The 16,109-nt window shown below is 29.8% G+C and overlaps 1 long non-coding RNA gene across 1 annotated transcript; it reads left to right on the forward strand.

Moving 5' to 3' along the window:
* The first annotated feature begins 7,188 nt into the window (after positions 1–7,188).
* On the forward strand, positions 7,189–9,519 carry LOC142328864 (uncharacterized). The gene is made up of 2 exons (XR_012757374.1): positions 7,189–7,324; positions 9,439–9,519. It is a non-coding gene; the product is annotated as an uncharacterized LOC142328864 (long non-coding RNA).
* Positions 9,520–16,109: the final 6,590 nt, after the last annotated feature.

Genomic DNA, 16,109 nt, shown 5'->3' on the forward strand with positions numbered 1-16,109 from the left:
ATATGTGGTTTTCAAAGTGAATAGACTAAATAAACATATATTTTTAATTTGGATACAGTAATATTTGCGTTATTCATGCTGTTAGTTTCCATTTTGTCTTTTACATACAATATTAGTTAATGCTAGTTTTAAATGGCTACCTGCAAATCAAAAGAAAATGATATACATGTACCAATATTTTTTCTTTTATTTTTATGGGTGTATTATGAAGAATATGATATAAAAAATTAATAATAAAATAAAATAATTTAAACTTATGAAAGAGGTCAAACAGATTTAAGTATTTAAAAAGCATACAATTTTTTGAAAGATTTATATTCAGAAGTTCATAAATTTATTCTTTCTTTCTATTTATAGAACTGATTTTTATATAATATAAGATTTTATATACATGATACATCAATATGATACCGCAATCATATGACTTTGAATCAAATTGATTAAATTACATATGATACAACAATCAAACTGGTACCTTATAGTTTAAGCTTCTGAGCGGATGTGGCACAAGTATCACGTTTATGGATGGTTTTACACTACCTAAAGAGGTGGTTTCTTCACCACCTACCAGAAAGTGGCAGTTTTTCACCAGAATTGGGAGAGTGTAAGAGCTAATCCAAACATCATTATACATATTCATTGACTAAAGGATAAAGATACACAGAAAGGAAAACTTTCCTTTCAGATTTTTTTCAGGATTTAACATGATGCTTTTTTTTAACATTTTAATTATTTATTAACAAAAGGTAAAAATACAAGTAGGCCTCTTAAAAAAAACAGATATTATAATCTTTTTTTAAATCGATTGAAAGTTCATAATTGAATGCTCATTGTATATATTTAGTAAATTCATTATCTTAGTAAAAGAAATACTGTAAAGATGGAATGATACAATTTTTTTAACAACTTGATGCCATGAGATATGGAGTCTCACCTAGTAATAGCATGCCACATGAAAAACGGTTCCCAGTCAGGTGTTATATTTTCAGCAAATACTTTGCTATTTTTTATTTTCTTTTAATTCATTGTTTTTTTTTTTTAATATTATACTTGCTGTTATAGATTTGCTTCATATTTTGTATACAGCTACATACTAGAGTAGTACTCAATAATAAATAGTTACCGTAAATAAATTATTCAGTTATAGGATAAAATAGAAGTAAAAAAAAATGATTTACAACTGTCGAATGTCAGTAATTCCAGAAATAATTACAATAAAATTAAATCTCAAGTATATTTATAATCAGTATAGTCTACTAATGTAATAAAATTATTAAAAAAAAGGGTATGACAATAAAAATGTGCATTATGTCTCCCCAATTTATGTAACAATATTAACTTTAACATTCCATTTTTAGATAGCAAAATTCCATTTTTTAGATAGCTTTTTAAAGACAGGAGGTATAGACACCTGCTGGGTACAGAAATCAGCCAAATGACCTATTTTCACTTTTACAAGTTATTACATTTTATAACAATATTACTTCAAAATTGCTTAACGTTGTTATCATTATACTTTATAGTTATAAAGTATAATGATAACAGTGCAGTATCATAATGCTTCAGAATTGTGTAAATGATGTGGATGCCTTTTATTATGTACGTGGTGAGTTTATCGTAAAATAAAATAGAAAAAACAGTACACCTTTAATTAAAAGAGCATAATCATTTGTACTTTCAGTGTAAAATTGATGATCAGTTTAAGACATGGGCTCCTCATATAGTATGCACTAATTTTTCTGTATATTTAAGAGGACGGCTAAAAAGTACATGGAAAGCTTTGCCATTTGGTGTATCTATGGTTTGGTGTGAATCAAAGGATCATGTAACCGATTGTTACTTTTGTTTAACAAGTGTGTCTGGAATTTCTAAAAAAATCTAAACATACTATAAAATATACTTTGCAATCTGCAATCAGGTCTGTACCTCACATCGAAATTATTCAAGTTCCTGAGCCACCTGTGAATGTATGTTTCAAAAGCTGCGATGATGAATCAGGCAATACTGAAAAAAAAAAAACAATGACAACAATGACTTTGATTTTGAATTATCTTTCAATAAGCTGGTATTATCTTTCCAGAACGCTGGTTGGGATGTCGTGAACCCCTTGAATGGACAGCAAGGAGTCTTGACCTAATGCCCTGCGACGTCTTCTTCTAGTGGGGGGAAGAGGAATTTTTTATTGCACAAAAACAAACACTCTTGATTAATTGGAGGAGCGAATTCACCAAGTTGTTAGAAACGTACCGCTGGATTATCTGCCAAAGTTTGTTGCAAACATCCCCATCCGTTTACAGAAAGTGGTGGATAATGATGATGTATGTGGAATTTTAGTAGTGCATAACAATTCTATCTATCATTGAAAGGAACAAAATGTTTTTGGTTTCATGAAAACATCAATATTTGTGAAATCTTTTATAATTTCATAAACAAATTGTGCACTCTTCTAAATCAGATTAGGTATTTTCAGTTCGTAAATTTATCCACTGAAACTAACTAACTTTATCAAAACTGGTTCTCCACAACTAAATATTGGATACTAGAATTATAGGAATTGTCTACGCTTGAGAAGAATTTTTGTTCCTGACCATCATTATTTTCTTTTAGAGTGCATAACATTTCTTTGGCAGAAGATGGTATAAATTTGTGGGTTTCTTTTCCTGAAGTTGACAGATTAATTCAGAATATGTCTGATATGCTTCTGTTGCTGTGATAGAATTAGCTTCCAATTTCAGAACTACATTATTAAAAAACTGTAGAGTACCATTTAAAAATGTCAAAAATAGTTCGATCATTTTTTTGATTTTCAAAAAAATCAATTAATAATTTAAAACTCGAGAACTCATAAAACAAACACTAACTGACACAAAGTCTAAAGTTAAATTTATGGGAGAAATCTGAGAACCCTTCGACATTCATACAGGTGGGAGACAGGGTGATGGACTTTCTCCGATGTTGTTTAGTATTGTCCTTGAAAAAGTTATGGAAGAATGGGAGAACGAACTTAAGAAATGTGAGTTTTGAAAAGCAATCTGGCTGGGCTTTCCCAAAAACAACCTCTACATACCATACTCGCATTTGCGGATGATCTGGCAATATCGACCGATGATGAGGAGATTGCTGTCAAACAGCTCGAGATACTTAAAGAAAATGCAGAAAAAGTGGGACTGCAGATCTCATTCGAGAAAACTAAATTCTTATGTACAAAGACAGATATCACAAGTCTGAAACAAAATACGGTTAAATCGATAGGGTCACATACTTTAAATACCTCGGGGAATCCATCAAACTAACAGGCCTTGAAAAAATCTCACAACAAAATCGTCTCCAAAAAGCACTAGGGTTAGTTCACAACACCTACAACAAAAAATGTATGTCAAGACAGACTAAACGCCGGCATTACAACACAGTTATAAAACTAGCAGTCCTTTACGGAGTGAAACTTTGACACTTAACAGAAAACATGAACTTGAAGAAATTAAAAAAGTAGAAAGGAAGATCATTCGAAAAATCCTAGGAGCAAAATATACCCAAGATGGTTGCAGACTACAATCAGTCAAAACAACAGAATAGTATTCAAACATCGAAATTGTCATTAAGAAAAGACGAATGAAATTCTTCGGTAATCTCAGTAGATTACCAAAAAATCGATTGACAAAAAGGGTAATAGAATATGTAACCTTGCTCAAGAACTCAACACCTTGGATGGACAAACTTCAAAAAGACCTAAAAAACGCCAACATAAGTCCAACAGAAGTTTTAGAAAGAGACACCTTCAGATACAAATTAAACAAATGGGAAGTTACATCAGAGCAACCAAAACAAAAATATTATACACCAAAGTGGTCAGAAGAGCATAAAGAAGCTTTCTCAGAAAGAATGAAAACTTATTGGAGCAACAAGAAGAACCGAAAGGAAAGTTGAGTTATTTGCTTAACATCTTTCATTTAGTGGTAGTAAAAAATGCTGAATGCAAATTAGATAATTTTTAAGTATTTACATACTACCACATCCACCACCAATGCAGTGAGACAATTGGACATTTTTGGGCCAGGCATAAAGTTAATGACATTTGGGGAGTGGAAAAATGATGTGCATAAAATATATACAAATGGCTGCACAGAAACGTGTGTGTAAATATTAGACATATGGGAGCGAAAGTGTTAATCCAATTTCCACAAATGAAAAAATACATATAAAAATTTCATTGTCATCATTTGTTAACAAACTACATTAAAAGTTCCCATGGTGACTAATAACATTGTTATAACAAATGAAATGCGGCATGTTGGTTAAACAAAACCCACATCTTTAAATAGGCCTCCAGAGCTTCACTTTAATTAAAGTGAAGCCAAAACTATATTTCAGCCACTCAAATTCTTTATTTTGGCTAGTCATAGCAGCCAAATATAACCAGCATAACACTCCAAGTTAGCTGATCAGAAATTAATTTCTTGAACACATGATTACTATAGTGATAAGTTTCATGCTATAGGTTTTTTGCAATTTAATGTTAGCAAAATATAGTTTCTCTGTGATTATAATGGCAGTTAAGAATGTCAAAAATGCAGGGTTGCTCCTCTATGGTTTTTAAAATGGCATTTTTTATTAAAAAAAATTATGTTGTAGATGTGGTACAACATGCACTCAGGGTCCTACATTTCATTCCTTATTAGAAAGCTTTGCTGTCACATGTTCTCTACTTATACTAAATGGTAATATAAAACAGGAAGAACCATACATTCATTATTTTCTTGTAGATAACTTATTAGTAAACCCTTAGACTAACAATGGTGGGGGGAGTTTCCAACTAACTGCACCTTGCAATTTTATCGATTTTACAGGAACCACTTATTTTAAAACCATTTCTTCTAAGCTATGTGTCAAAAACAGTTCACTTTAGTGGAAAAGGTAAAAAAAAATATGAAAAATGCACATTTTTACACATGATAGAAAAGTTACAAGCAGGCTCTTGGAACTCCCCTTCATTGGTAATCGGTGTGACAATTTTTTAGGCATAAGAATGTCAACTTGTCTGTTATTTTACTTCATTCAAGAGAATTATTCCTTTAAAAATTCATTTTTAACTTTATACAAACAATATTTTTTTTAATTTATAACTGCCCAGGAGTAGAGGTCAATCTTACATACGCACAAAGGAAGGATCATCAAAGAAAGCAAAGTATAATGTGAGCAAACAATTTCAATATTGTCATTCCAATATTCCATGTCTGCAAGAAGCATTCATAAACTGTAGTAAACTGGACCCAATGTGTTCCCTCAAGTACTCGGAATGAACTTGTTTTACAAAACAATGACTTTAAAAATAAAAACCTTTTTTAAAGTAAAATCTAGTAATGTAATTGTGCAAGCCCTAAAAAGGCATTTTCTAATAATATATAGATTAAACTGTATTAATTTTAATAAATTAGTCATAAATAGGTTAGTTTACATTTTATTAGTACCAATGAAGCCTGACTGTTGCAGGCTCTAGGAACTTTGGTAATCATTGTAACAAAAAAATTGCTTTTAACAACGCAGATTAATTAAAACTAGTTTTAAAATATGATAAATTATTTTATCACTTGCCATGGCTATATCCCAAGCATTGAAAGCTGTATACAGTTGACACAAAAATTGTACTTGGATGGTCACATAGGTGAATTTTATTCCTCATGAAGTTGGCAACTAAAAGAAAAACTTAAAATCAGTGTTAATAATGGCAAATGAGTACTGTTCCCCTTTTGTGAAATTCAACAACCACATGATACTGATTAATTAGGTAATTCTTCTTTGTATCCACTTTTATAAACTTCAATCCTAAACATTTACAGCTGCATTATGCACACTATTAATCTGTATCAAAAGGACACCACTACTTAACTTTTTAATCGACTTCAGTTCTCTGAAAACTCTAACAATGCTCTTAATTATTATAAAAGCTGTTGTTCTCATAGAATTTTATTCTCCTATTTAGCAATGAGAAATTGAATTATTCTAATAGCTGCAAATCAATTGCTCAGAGTCTTAAGTGGCTACATCAAAAGATCCTTCATCTGTTCAGTTCAATTTTTTCAATCATGTCAGATGAAGTGTCTTCATACTCACCAAGTTATAATGATGTTGGTTTTTACAAATACACTGCTAACCACCATAACTAAATAAATAATTTAAACATGATATTTTGGTCCACAACACAGGCAAAAATCCAGCACAATACATGTGTACTAAACATACAATACATGTACTAGGTACAATACATGTGTACCTAGGGTTAACAACAGTAATCCATCAAGATTCAACTTTGAGATGAGAGGACTCATTCAAGACTAATTATGAAGAACCATCCAACCATCTGCATGCCTTGGGTAATAGTTGTGATTTGAATTATATCACAATACATTTTTTGAGGAGGGAGCATTGCAAGCTGTACAATAATCATCTGCAAAGCTTACTTACTACCCACCTGTTGTGAATAAAACAGCAGTCATTGAAACATGGTACCTGTCATTCTTACTACTGCCAGCTGCGAGATGTTCACAGTTAGTGGTTTTTTTAACAGAACAATGCACTGACCTCCATTAATGATTGTATTACATTTATGGTAATAATGTATTGAGCGACACTGCTGAAAGACATTGAAAGAGATTGATGCACATATATTCACACATACAATCCAAAATAATTCAAGGAGTTACTACTAAATTAATAATGGTAATAGTGTTTTGGGATAGAATTTAAGTAAATTGGAACTATAATACATCATAATTTACCATAAAATTGCAAAGTTTCACAGGCCAAACAAAACAAACACCACTCTGTAACAATATACATCATTCTGCTGGTCAAACAACAGCTTTGGATGATACATTTCTGACCATTCACAATGCACAGATTTGATGACAAATGATTTTGATCTTGAGGGTTTGTCTGAAATACAAAATATTCTGAAACCAATGTAAAGTTGGTAGTTGGGTTAATAACTAGATGAATACTCTAGCAGCAGAATTCTTCAACAAGGTCTGCAAAAGCTTGTTTTTTGTAAACTTAAACATTCTAAATTTTTTTAAATAAACTTAAAAGTACTGTTTTTGAATTTAAAAAAAAAATGATAGTATGAGTTGTATTTATTAATATAAAATTCATTATAATTCTGCAAAAATGTTCTGGAAGCATATTTAGATGTATTTAAAAAAAATTGTAACCTCATTTTGTCATGCAAATGTATGAATATATAAATTTATTTTCAGCTAAACCAGATGTAAACAATATATGTGAAATAGGAAGCTCTTTAAAAAAATGCATCACTGAACAAATGGAAAAGGTAATTTAATATTTTAATATTTTACAGATTAAAATCAATATAAAATACTAAAACATTAGTATCAAATGTTCAACATTGATCACTATATTTTGTGACAATGCAAGACAGATTTAAATTCAGTTTTACAAATAAATTATTAAATAAAAAATTTTAATCATAATTTTCTTCTAAGTATTTTTTTCAAATGAAGTATTTTAATTTTTAAGTATAATTTTAGTGATTATGTGGTCACTAGTATAAATCCCTGGTGATGCAGGACTCTTGATGTCTTCATCAAGAAGATTCTTGATTCAAGTTTGATATTTTTCATTCACTTGATGTTTCAAACTATAGGCAAACAATTTTTCACTGCAATTGACAGATGGAAGAGGTGAGAGAATATAATCTATGAACAACTCCATGGTGAAGAATAAAGTTCTGATTTCACAATAGCTAGTAAATGGATAAAAACGAAATAGTCAAAAATTATTACTAAATATTCACCCCAGGATATCTATAATGCAGATGAAACTGGTCTTTATTTTTGTGCAATGCCTGACAAACCTATTTGTTCAAAATGAAACCTGTAAAGAATTTAAAACTTCAAAAGTGCATGTTGTACCAATGTTCTTTGTTGTACCAATATGAATAAAGAAAATCTTTTAGATCTTTTAGTTATTGGCAAAACTAAATACCCACAGTGCTTTAAAATTTGCATCTTGAGTACTTTTTTAGTGCTAATGCTTGGATGACAAGTTTTATTTTTAACAACTAATTAATTACGTTGGATCCAGAATTAAGGCGATTGTCCTATTAGCAGACAACTGCACAGCACATTCCAACAAATTGTCTTTATAAAACATAAAAATAATTTTCTTACCTTTTAATACTACTTAGATAATCCAACCATGTGACTGAATGTATAATATGGACATTAAAAGCCTATTACTGTAAGAAAATTTGAAAAAAAGTTATAGCTAAGCTTGTTGGAATTCATGATAAATCAGATGCAAATGCAGTTACAAAAAGGATTTCTCTTTTAGATACACTGTATATTATTTTTACTTTAAAAAAAAAGTAAAAGTAATCTTTTTTTTAAAAAAAAGTAAAAGTAATCACACAAAATTAAAACTAATACTTCTAAATATTTCATTAGACTTTTTGAAGTTAATAGAATTAAATAAACTAAGAGTTTACTAATCTTTAATTAGGCATTAAATTTTTAAACTTAAATTAAGGTGAAAATATCCTTTTATTTTATTATAAATAAGGTTTTTTGAAGTTAATAAAAAAAAGATGTGTTTTCACATTTTGTTAGTTTTATTTTAATTAAAAACATGAATAGTTTTGCAAAGAAATGTTACCATATAATAAAATATATCTGTATTTATTATTAACTGAGAAAACTTTGCCTTGATAAAATTAATAAAAGTTCAGACCTAAAATGTAAAAAGAGTGCTGCCAAGAATGAGCTAGGCCCTCTAGAGTTGAGTAATTTATATAACCTTTTACATTAAATTTTATAATCAATTTTCTCATGAATACAATTTAAATATCAGACTTATATATCGGCAATATGGAATCATTCAAATCCATTTCAAGAATGTCTGCTTAAAACATATAAAAAGTTATTTTCTGATGTCAGTTAGGAAATATTCTGAAGGTGTATTTTCTAATATTTGAATAGTTAGTATATTCTATTTATGTGAATCAAAATAATTTGATTGAAGGTTGTTATTTTTTTTCTCCACAACAGATGATTTTTTATTATTTTCCTTCATGCTTAATTTGCTTCCAATTACAGCAGTTGAATGTTCATGGAGAAAATTTCAACACATCTTTTCTTTAATAGATCTATAACACCTCAAAAGCTATTTTTAATAATTAAATTGGGTATACTATACCCAAGGGATTTTTCTTTAAAATTTTTACTCTATAATCAAATGATAGCCTGGGCTAATCAAAAGTTTACAGATAACATTTTAGATTAACAGGTGTGTGTGTGTGTGTGTGTTTGTTTTATAGAACAAGTTGTATCATATACTATAATAAACCTGGGAATTACACAATACTTTACATTAGATTATAAATGTAAATTAAATTTGAACTTAAAACTTTCATTTTGTTTTTTTCAGGGAATTGTTCTGTTCGGTGGCATATGAAATTGTGAAAACAAATCAAGAAAATGTTATAAATAAATAAGAGTAATAACTTGACTAATATTGCTAATTATTTATTATATACCTTTCATTATCATGATACTTAAACACTTTCGCTCCTGGGCTTCGAAAACATAACTTTACAATTGGCCCAAGGGATTTTAACAGTTGAAGCCACTTGACATTGTTTCATTTTGAGAAAAAATTGTTCATTACCTACTTGTTGAACGTCATGACATTGCTACAGAAAAACATCCAAGTTGCAAGTCATAAACTTGTTTCAACACAAACTAGGGGTAGGTCCTTCCTTTGCTATGCCTCTGTTGCTGCTCGTGCTGGAAGAAAAGAATCTACAAGTAAATCTCCACAAATGAAAACAATATGTAATAGGTGTCCTAACCAATATATGTGTTTGGACTGTTTTTTCAAGAAGCACATATCAGTGCCAAAAATGTCTGGCAAGTAGGCATATAGACTTCAAAAACCTTGTGTAACTGTTTAAGTAATTTAATGGAATTGTTTTAGTTAGGTTTCAAGCCCATTATTTTATTTTGGTTTCTATAGCCTATTTGTTTTTTTTTTTTTAGGTATAGTGCATATTTATTCCATTATATATTATCCTAAATTTCTTAAAAGGTCATTTCTCATAAATTGTTTGTTATAAAGCTATTACTATTGTTAGGGCACAGGTGAAAATAAAATGTAAATTTATAATTTTTTAGAATTGTTACTAACCACTCAAACCTGTCATTTCTATCCAGACCCGTGTGTATCGTATTTTCACACACCCTATAAAAAATGCTGAATGCAAATTAGATAATTTTTAAGTATTTACATACTACCACATCCACCACCAATGCAGTGAGACAATTGGACATTTTTGGGCCAGGCATAAAGTTAATGACATTTGGGGAGTGGAAAAATGATGTGCATAAAATATATACAAATGGCTGCACAGAAACGTGTGTGTAAATATTAGACATATGGGAGCGAATGTGTTAATTCAATTTCCACAAATGAAAAAATACATATAAAAATTTCATTGTCATCATTTGTTAACAAACTACATTAAAAGTTCCCATGGTGACTAATAACATTGTTATAACAAATGAAATGCGGCATGTTGGTTAAACAAAACCCACATCTTTAAATAGGCCTCCAGAGCTTCACTTTAATTAAAGTGAAGCCAAAACTATATTTCAGCCACTCAAATTCTTTATTTTGACTAGTCATAGCAGCCAAATATAACCAGCATAACACTCCAAGTTAGCTGATCAGAAATTAATTTCTTGAACACATGATTACTATAGTGATAAGTTTCATGCTATAGGTTTTTTGCAATTTAATGTTAGCAAAATATAGTTTCTCTGTGATTATAATGGCAGTTAAGAATGTCAAAAATGCAGGGTTGCTCCTCTATGGTTTTTAAAATGGCATTTTTTATTAAAAAAAATTATGTTGTAGATGTGGTACAACATGCACTCAGGGTCCTACATTTCATTCCTTATTAGAAAGCTTTGCTGTCACATGTTCTCTACTTATACTAAATGGTAATATAAAACAGGAAGAACCATACATTCATTATTTTCTTGTAGATAACTTATTAGTAAACCCTTAGACTAACAATGGTGGGGGGAGTTTCCAACTAACTGCACCTTGCAATTTTATCGATTTTACAGGAACCACTTATTTTAAAACCATTTCTTCTAAGCTATGTGTCAAAAACAGTTCACTTTAGTGGAAAAGGTAAAAAAAAATATGAAAAATGCACATTTTTACACATGATAGAAAAGTTACAAGCAGGCTCTTGGAACTCCCCTTCATTGGTAATCGGTGTGACAATTTTTTAGGCATAAGAATGTCAACTTGTCTGTTATTTTACTTCATTCAAGAGAATTATTCCATTAAAAATACATTTTTAACTTTATACAAACAATATTTTTTTTAATTTATAACTGCCCAGGAGTAGAGGTCAATCTTACATACGCACAAAGGAAGGATCATCAAAGAAAGCAAAGTATAATGTGAGCAAACAATTTCAATATTGTCATTCCAATATTCCATGTCTGCAAGAAGCATTCATAAACTGTAGTAAACTGGACCCAATGTGTTCCCTCAAGTACTCGGAATGAACGTGTTTTACAAAACAATGACTTTAAAAATAAAAACCTTTTTTTAAAGTAAAATCTAGTAATGTAATTGTGCAAGCCCTAAAAAGGCATTTTCTAATAATATATAGATTAAACTGTATTAATTTTAATAAATTAGTCATAAATAGGTTAGTTTACATTTTATTAGTACCAATGAAGCCTGACTGTTGCAGGCTCTAGGAACTTTGGTAATCATTGTAACAAAAAAATTGCTTTTAACAACGCAGATTAATTAAAACTAGTTTTAAAATATGATAAATTATTTTATCACTTGCCATTAGGTGTCTTTAAAGTTTAACTTATTAAGTGTCACAGAGACATCACTTCTTAACTGTCGCAGACCTATTCTAACAATAAAGAAGACTTAAGAATGACAAAACTTAATTATGGAATGCCCTGAAACAGTTATTTTTAAGTTATTATAGCAAAGTACACCACATTTTTCAGAAAAATCCCTTACACCCTGGTTGTTTGCAGCAATTTCTTTTGCACTACACAGCTCAGTGCCCAACACTATCTGTTCTAACATCCTTTGGTGGAATCTATTGTGTAGGTCCTTTTGCTTTTATGTTTTGTTCAATATTATTCCTTGGTCTTCCTCTTTATATTTTCTTCCTCTCAATTCAATACAATGTTTCTGCCAGTTCATCACAGAATTCCTTCATATTTAATATATTTTTATCATTAACACCATTAACTTGACTTACTTTTCAGTACAGATGTCAAGAATTAATAACAACCATGTCCAAAAGATGGTAAACCATTCACAAGTTCAATTTCCCACTTTTTACTTTTTTATGATATCACGACATGAAATTTTAATATTTTTTCTTAATTTTTTATCACACCTTTTAATATCTGTAGAGGTGGTTTACTACCAACGTATGTGGACAAGAAGTGACAATTCTATTATCCTTCCACAATATTGCAGCTAAATCAACATCTTCATAGGTCGTAACTTGCTCCTCATGTGAATCATGAGGTATATTGGGTTTCATGAACTCTTTTTTATCTGGTAATTTACAATCTATTTTGGAGTACAGTGCCCAGACATTATATTATATTACTTTTTAAAATAGTTTCTAAAGGAATGTTAGTATAATAGTTATCAAAGTATAAAAATAAGATCGGTACTCTGCTGGATTGACACAATTTTAACACTGTGTTGCCAATGACATCAATACCTTCTATCCCTGTAGTCTAGTACCACTCCCCTTTCCTGAATAAATTTCAAATTTACATGTGAACCCTGCAGTGCTACAGAGCACAAATAACTTAATCCCCACTTGTGAGGTTTCTTAGAATTATACTGCTTCATATAACGCTGTATTTAGATACAGCATGTTTGCTCATTAACAGGCAACATTTTATCTAATAGTATTTTATAAAATGCTGTGTCCAAATGTTCTACAAGAGGCCTAATTTTATGTAAGTAGTCATGATTAAGGTCACTTGATCAGAGATGCATCTCATTATTATCAAAATGAAGGAAATGCCTTATTTTTAAAAACTTGTTCACAGTCATAGTCTGTTTTTATGATAAAATCCCAATTGCACCAGTAGGATCTTACACTGGGGTAATGATAAACTGACAATAATATCAGTATTCCAATAAATTTTCTAATTTCCAGGGCCATAACATTTGTAATTTCTAGGGTTTTTTTATACAGAAAACAATTTGTTTCATGGACGACCTTCTCTATAAACAGTCAGTTATAAAGTTTAAAAATCTGTGTGGTGTATCCAGTTCCAAGATTTCATCTCTACAATGTGATAGCGGAAATTGAAACTGGGATTCATTGTAATTTAAATGCTTTTTCTTCTACACTAAACTTGCAATTGTTTTTTTGTCAGCATTTAAAACTGAAATTGTGATAATCAGAACTACTGGTGGGATTGATGAGTAGGAACTGAGGGAAGGCCTGCATCATCTAATGAGCCAGTAAGTTACTCAGTAACATCTACTGGTTCCAAAATATTTCAACATCTTTTAAATTATCCTCTGAAATATAACCATCTTCAATAATGTTATCTAAACACACTTATAACTTAGCATCAGTCAAAATTTTGTTTCTGAAGTCATCAGCAAATGTTTTAAGTAATAAATAATTATTTTAAATAAATTAAATAGTAATGTTTGTAAATACATGTAATAATAATAAAGCAAATGTCTTGAATACGACACTTTGAGGTTATGTAAGTTTAGAAAATACATAGTACTTCATACATGGTGTTGCAGAACTACAACAAACAGAAAACACGATTTTCCTAGACAGAAATAAATAAATAACTTAAAAGCATCACTTGAATATCTAAATTAAACTGCAATAAATGTATAATTAATTTTTAAAAACCAGAATTTATAATACCAATGACTATAACTCAACGCGCTGATTCAACTAGACAACAAATAGTCTTGACTAATAAAAGTATATTTAAACTAAAACACGCGATATAGCGAGTATATTATAAACTAAAAATCAAACATTGCAAAAGTACAGCATGCAATGAGGACTGTTTCTTAAAAAATAAATGAAAAACTGCTATGTTGCAGAAGTATACACTGTACATTTAAGGATTAAACAAATAATGGCCTATAAAATATATCTGTTTTGTATACAGTTCTTTTAAAATCTTATGTTGGTTTACTGCATAAAAAACTTCTTTCCTAATTTGACTACTTATACCACCACAATTTAGAGGAATGGTTAAAGGCACCTCTTTTACAATTTTTAGGGTACACATGACTAGAGGGGAAAAGAATCCAAATAAGTTTGAGAAAGCATGAGGCTGTCAATTTAAAATTAAATATATATATATATATTTATATATATATATATATGAATATACATATTCACCAATATTGATGTTGATTCAGTCAATCTAAAATTTAAGAGGAAAGATCTGAGAGAAACGTTTTGAGAAAATAACAAATTAAAACAACTAAAGTGAATCTGTAACAATTTTTAGTTATGATATGTCATGCTGCTGAACTGAAACTTCTTTTTACTTTTTAACCTCTGTAACCACTATATGGTATTACTTAGATACCGCAGAGAATGATATGTAAATGAAGTGCAGTCATGTAGTCTCAAGTCGACCATTCCTCAGATATGAAAAGTTAATTGAAACCCACCCACCAAAGAACACCAGTATCCATAATCTAATATTCAAATTCATATAAAAGTTACTTTGCCTTTACTAGGCTTTGAACCCTAGAACTCTCGACTTCAAAATCAGGTGATTTGCAATGATGAGTTCACATTAGACCGACCACTGGGTTGAGCTAAAATTTACTACTTATACCTAAAGCTTAAAGTGAAATAGTTAACATTTTTAAATTCATTTCTGATATATAGTATGGTATAGTAATGTATAATATATATAGTATGTTTTGGTTGGTTTTGGTTAAGCATGGTTATTACCATTTTTTTTAAAACACAAAACTCTGTCACTGTCAAAACATTAGGAAAATAATGATGTCATTTTGCCATTAAGATGGTGGCTGTGTAGTCATCTGCCATGACATGCAGGGCCAACTAAAGAGATGCCTTATGGTGATTCCTGGTTGCCCAGCATGTTAAAAGATGGTTGAAAAAAACAGTGTGTTGGGCATCACAACAGACAAATTTAAAAATGGAAAAGAGATTGGACAAATGTATTAGCTGTAATAGAGAGTATTTTTAAGGGGATTGAAGGTTTTTTGTAAAAAAATAAATATACAAATAAAAAAAAAAATTCTGGTTATTTTTGGTTAAACTCAATACGTCAAATAATAAAGATTTACATTTAAGTTATTTATCATAATGTTAATAGAAAATCTATTATCTTGCATATCTCTTTTGAATGGAGACAAAGTATGTAATGTACCGTTTCTTCCCTTAAAGAATATATTAATTTGTTGCTTATAATACATAAGTAATGTGTCTTTTTATGGTAGCGATGAATGTAAAACATCTGAGATTCAAGGGTCATTAATTGGAGTTGTTTTAGCGGTAATTAATAAAGTTTATTATAGAAATATCCCTGTGGTGACCAAAATGAAGCTATTTAAGGTTAAGGGTTGAATATCACTCATTCTTACATTCACATGAATAAATTTTATAAAAAGCTTTAAAATAGAAATAAAAACAAAATAGAAATGCCCATCTGTAAATGAGTTTATAGCACTAATACAGAGTGACCTACCGGTTTGAATTATATTTGTTTCATATCATTTCCTAAAAATTTTATTGCATAAATATTATATTTATTTAATAAGAGAAAGAAATACAATGGGTCTAAGTATGCATTTTCCAGTCACAACTTTAAATACCATGGATTCAATTTTGCTGCTAATTTATACTTTCAAAATAAATAGAACTAGTACAGCAAATTTACTTAAAGCCCAGATAACTCAGTGCAGATTTTTTGCAAACATTTGAGCATGCACTGGGCAAAAATTATTCGATAATTAGAGTGATTGATTTTGCTAGGAAATCTTTGAAAAACCACAAT

This window comes from Lycorma delicatula, chromosome 8, assembly GCF_047948215.1.
Source record: "Lycorma delicatula isolate Av1 chromosome 8, ASM4794821v1, whole genome shotgun sequence".
Classification (NCBI taxonomy): domain Eukaryota; kingdom Metazoa; phylum Arthropoda; class Insecta; order Hemiptera; family Fulgoridae; genus Lycorma; species Lycorma delicatula.